Source organism: Girardinichthys multiradiatus, chromosome 5, assembly GCF_021462225.1.
Source record: "Girardinichthys multiradiatus isolate DD_20200921_A chromosome 5, DD_fGirMul_XY1, whole genome shotgun sequence".
Classification (NCBI taxonomy): Eukaryota; Metazoa; Chordata; class Actinopteri; order Cyprinodontiformes; family Goodeidae; genus Girardinichthys; species Girardinichthys multiradiatus.
In genome coordinates, this window is record NC_061798.1 from 50,851,107 (window position 1) to 50,856,951 (window position 5,845).

At 41.6% G+C, this 5,845-nt stretch overlaps 1 long non-coding RNA gene across 1 annotated transcript; it reads left to right on the forward strand.

The window, feature by feature from the left end:
* The first annotated feature begins 275 nt into the window (after positions 1–275).
* On the forward strand, positions 276–5,370 carry LOC124868208. The gene is made up of 3 exons (XR_007038273.1): positions 276–369; positions 2,721–2,797; positions 5,239–5,370. It is a non-coding gene; the product is annotated as an uncharacterized LOC124868208 (long non-coding RNA).
* The last annotated feature ends 475 nt before the right edge of the window (positions 5,371–5,845 follow it).

A 5,845-nucleotide genomic window follows, 5' to 3' on the forward strand; every position in this document is an offset into this window, starting at 1 on the left:
ACTGTCATGTTTCAGTAATAAAGACTCAAGTGTAGAGCATAACTGGAGGGAAGTGGATCTCTTTCACATTAAAAGAGATAAGGAAAAACTTACAAAAAAAGGTCTGCACAAGAGAAACAGATAGAGACACTGAGACAGGACCTGGCATGAAAAGGAGCGAGGAGCATGGCAGAGTGTAGAAGTAATCGAAAGAACCAGTGAGGAACAAAAAGAAATCAGCAGTTTAAACACTGAGGCAGGGGTGGAGAAAAACAGGAAAACCAGAGGAGCTAATCAGAGGCAGTGAGTCACAGCTGAGGCAGAGAGAAGGCAGAGCAGCCGAAGGAAGGAGAACTAATTAACCAGGAGTGGAGCAGGCAGAATAAACTGGTAAGGAGAACACATAACAAAAATAACCATAAGGAAATAACTTAAGAAAGCAACAACTAAAGTACATAATAAACACAATAAATCAGGATCGTGAGATTAACCTTCTTTTTGTTAATGTGTGTTAGTGATAGACCAACAAGTTTGTGTCACTCTGTCACATAAACTCCCAATAAATTAATTGAAGTTTGTATTTGTAATGCAACAAAATGTGAAAAGCTGAAGGGTATGGATGTTTCGGCAAGGCCTAGTCTATAATTAAATGTGGTGGAGAAGAAAATGTCAAACATAGAGAAAATCAGCAGCTTTTACTTGTTAAAACAATTTTTTACATTTTGCACACTCGCCTTGACCCTTCCTTCTGGGCCAGTGGAATAAACTATGATGAATTTCTTGCAATCCTTATGAAACGACCTCCCTGCTTTATGAAAATGCATTTAATTACAAGAAAACTTTGCATATCTAAATGGGAGTTCTTAACCGCTTCTAGCCAACTTGTTCTGAATACCTATGACTTAATAAAGCATGGTTGCTCATATTAAATTTATGCCATTTAGAGTTCATTATGGTAATACAGCACATCTATAAGGCAGAAGACGACTGTTTTGTTTCCACAGCAACCATTTAAGCATAAACCAGCAGAAAGAAATGTCACAGCCAAAATCGACGCAGGTGACATTATTCTGTATTCATGAAAAGAAGCCTCAGCGAGTCTGCAGGGATGTTGCTAGGCCTGCAGTGGAGAGGGGATGAAGGAGGGGGTGCTGCATGTTTTATATGAGGAATCGACGTTTTGGGAGTTCGTGACCTTTCTGCCGATCCGCCCATAGCTGTGAATGACAAGTGCATTGATTCCTTTAGTGAGTGCTTTGTTGCTACATTACAGGTGAAGGCGGTGTTGAAAGAGTAAACGGCCCGACCGCAGACACCCCAGCTCAGATAATATCCCCATGAGCCACAAATGTATCATCTGCTGTAAATATCTTTCCACCGAGCATGAACGTTAGTGCTGATAATACTGCGCCTCTGAGATCACTTGCTAGTCTTGAAACTGTTTTTTATCCATTTAATGGCAAAATGAAAAAAGAGAATTAATCATCTTTATCACAGAAAGCATATTTCTTTTATGTTGTGCCGTCTGCACGCCAACTATGCTGCAGGGATTTCACTGATGAAAGCTTCTTATTGTCCCACTGTGGAGGAAACATGCTGCAAAGCAGGGCATTGCTCTCAATGACAGCTTTTTACTTAGTCCTCATTAGCAAAGAGGGCCTAGAAATTACGGCCTGGGACTGATGTGCTTAAAATATGAGCTATGGAGTGTCAGCGAAGAAGTGAGTCAAGGTAACTGTAAACATGCTGCAGATTTCTGGGAAGTCAATTTGATGCAAAGACTGAAAGATAATCTGGAGTATTGGAATAGTTTTCCTATTTTCATTCGTCACACTTGTTGCACCATGTAATGAATGCACTGTGCTCCACCCATCCTCACTCACAACCAAATCATTTCAGGGACCTTGGAAATGGTTTCCATGCAATCTTTGACCTTTCCAAATGCTTTCCACCTCTGCCTGGCTCGCCAGGGGACTTTGTCAGCACTGCAGCCCCAGGCGTCATCAAAGCCCTTGTGCAAAATATCTGACATGGAAGCACCTTGTGCCATGCTCTGCAGGCTGTGCACCCAATGATCACTGTAAAATTTTCTGCCAGTTTAGCTCTGCAGGTAGTAATGAGGGCTCCATTTCTCTTCCTGAAAGACTTGGCCCTAGTCTGAGGCTTACTTCTTCAATGTCATTCTCTGGGCTCCTGTCAGAGGTAAGCTGACAGTAATGCAGCTAACTAACAGGACCCCATGAGTATCACGGAACTGGAATTACAGCTTATACTGAACAGAGAATCAGGTAACACCCTTCTTTGTATATTATTGTGTTGGGAAGAACAAGAAAATACCCAGAATTATTTGTTTAGGGGAGCTGTTTATTTTGCAGTTTCCATCCTTTAATCATTTTCAAGTTTCTGTTTTTTATTTAGTGAATAAAAACTGAATCTGAGTCATCTAAATGATAAACCTTTAGTTTATTATTTAGATGACGAAATTCAAATTAAAAAAGCAACTATTTAAAGTCTTCCTGACAAAACAAGGTATTTCAGGGACATTACTGATTCTCTTGGATGTTTGAGTTTCACAGCACAGAATGACAGAAAGGTTCTAAATTTCAGCTCAGCTCAGTTCATCCAGGTGCTTCATGAATGCAGGGTCAAAAGGTGGGTGTTGGGATTGTACAGTCTGACAGGTCACCACTCTGTGTTCAGTTCATCTATCTATCCATTTTCTATACCCGTTTTTCTTCTAGGGTGTAGGTGGGCTGCCTAACTCCAGCCGTCATCGAGTGAAAGGCAGAAGTCCATCACAGGACTAAAAATCTCACAGGTAAAACTGCAGAATAAGGTAGCATGGTTAGTATGTCACGTTCTCCTTAATTTAAGCAACTCTAAGATTTATTAAAAAGTAAAGTGGTTTAGCAAAGTAAACAGTGTGTCTGTCTCAAGGACAAAAACTGGGAACTGGCTTCACAAAAAAGGGGCCTAAAGGTTCTGCCTTCAGTTCTACTCATAGAAACTCTAGGAACATCACCGGTAAATTTAAAGTCTGAGAGTGAAGGGTTCTGTTGGGATCTACGGAATAATCAGATCTATAATACAAAATGGACCATATGGACCAACCCTAACCATGTTCTGGATTGAACAGTGAGCCCATTAAATTCCAAACAAAATTACAAACAGTATAAACGGAGCAAGTATGTGGCAGCTTATTAATTCTCAAAAAGTGAGCCTGGGGTCACTGGAATATTACTAAAGATTAGAGAAGCACCAAACAAAAAAGATGAGCCAAAGAAGACCCACTCCAGCCTCCATTTTGCTCATATTCATTAGGCTGAGCCCACACTGTGGAGATCACGCCAGGCATTCATACTGAAACTTGATAACAGCACTGATACGCAGGTCTGCCTCCCATATGCTCCCATTAATGAGGTCAGACTGAGTCTGAGAGGTCCAGCTGCCTTATAATAAGCCTCCATGTTTGTGTATGCTAATGATCTTGCTGCTAATAATCTCATTTAGAAACCTGTCAACACTTCAACTACTCCTACTGATTATACTGCAATACATAAGAGTTTTAAATGCAGCATAGGTGCAGTTCAGCACTTCAGGGAGGCGTTTGTTTGGAGGAATCAGCAGTGTCCAGGTCATACAGGGTATGTTTACATCCACAGTAATGTTCTGATATTAACCCCTCTCAGACATTACTTTGAATAAGACACAAGTCAGCAGAAGTTTTACCACCGTAGCCTAAGTAAGGACACACAGGAAGTTAAAAATAACGGCAAATTACAGTCATGGTAAAATTACTGGTGTAACCCACATATTACAGGTCCTTCTCAAAATATTAGCATATTGTGATAAAGTTCATTATTTTCCATAATGTCATGATGAAAATTTAACATTCATATATTTTAGATTCATTGCACACTAACTGAAATATTTCAGGTCTTTTATTGTCTTAATACGGATGATTTTGGCATACAGCTCATGAAAACCCAAAATTCCTATCTCACAAAATTAGCATATCATTAAAAGGGTCTCTAAACGAGCTATGAACCTAATCATCTGAATCAACGAGTTAACTCTAAACACCTGCAAAAGATTCCTGAGGCCTTTAAAACTCCCAGCGTGGTTCATCACTCAAAACCCCAATCATGGGTAAGACTGCCGACCTGACTGCTGTCCAGAAGGCCACTATTGACACCCTCAAGCAAGAGGGTAAGACACAGAAAGACATTTCTGAACGAATAGGCTGTTCCCAGAGTGCTGTATCAAGGCACCTCAGTGGGAAGTCTGTGGGAAGGAAAAAGTGTGGCAGAAAACGCTGCACAACGAGAAGAGGTGACCGGACCCTAAGGAAGATTGTGGAGAAGGGCCGATTCCAGACCTTGGGGGACCTGCGGAAGCAGTGGACTGAGTCTGGAGTAGAAACATCCAGAGCCACCGTGCACAGGCATGTGCAGGAAATGAGTTACAGGTGCCGCATTCCCCAGGTCAAGCCACTTTTGAACCAGAAACAGCGGCAGAAGCGCCTGACCTGGGCTACAGAGAAGCAGCACTGGACTGTTGCTCAGTGGTCCAAAGTACTTTTTTCGGATGAAAGCAAATTCTCCATGTCATTCGGAAATCAAGGTTCCAGAGTCTGGAGGAAGACTGGGGAGAAGGAAATGCCATTTTTCAGCACGACCTGGCACCTGCTCACAGTGCCAAAACCACTGGTAAATGGTTTACTGACCATGGTATCACTGTGCTCAATTGGCCTGCCAACTCTCCTGACCTGAACCCCATAGAGAATCTGTGGGATATTGTGAAGAGAACGTTGAGAGACTCAAGACTCAACACTCTGGATGAGCTAAAGGCTGCTATCGAAGCATCCTGGGCCTCCATAGGACCTCAGCAGTGCCACAGGCTGATTGCCTCCATGCCACGCCGCATTGAAGCAGTCATTTCTGTAAAAGATTCCCGACCAAGTATTGAGTGCATAACTGTACATGATTATTTGAAGGTTGACGTTTTTTGTATTACAAACACTTTTCTTTTATTGGTTGGATGAAATATGCTAATTTTGTGAGATAGGAATTTTGGGTTTTCATGAGCTGTATGCCAAAATCATCCATATTAAGACAATAAAAGACCTGAAATATTTCAGTTAGTGTGCAATGAATCTAAAATATATGAATGTTAAATTTTCATCATGACATTATGGAAAATAATGAACTTTATCACAATATGCTAATATTTTGAGAAGGACCTGTATATGTTGTATAGACTTGCATTCATGTTGTGCCCAACCATGGATGGAGAACAACCACCGAACTACACAAACAAAATAGACTGGAATAACTGTGAATCCCAGAATGCACTGCATCAACCCATTTTCATGAAATGCTCCAAGGAAGGAGGAGACACAGCTGGAATCCCAGAGACATCAAGAGGTCTACTAACTCTGGCATGCAGGACGGTTTCCTCTTCAGTCACAGCTATTCCAGAGCGGCATGCGCGTGAGCATCTGAATGTCCTGATCTCATCGGCTGAGTAGAGGGTTACATCCAGGATGCTGCATGCGGAACCGGTGACTGTACCCCGGCCGAAATAAAGACTAGCTGCCCTTAACCTTTTTTCTGAGCTTCTGCAGAAAAATAATCTGAGCCAAAGATTCCCCAAGAAGAGACTATGTCTAATAATGTTGACGACACAGCTTTCCCTCTCCCTTTCTGAGAGAAGACGGAATTGACATTGATAATTGTCTTCATTTTATTTAAAGGTACATGTGTGACTTACAGGAGATGCCACACAAGCTATTTTTCCTTGTTATTTTAACCACTAGTCCAGGGTGTGACGTCACCATGCCTGCTGTCTGACGGCCAATTCATGA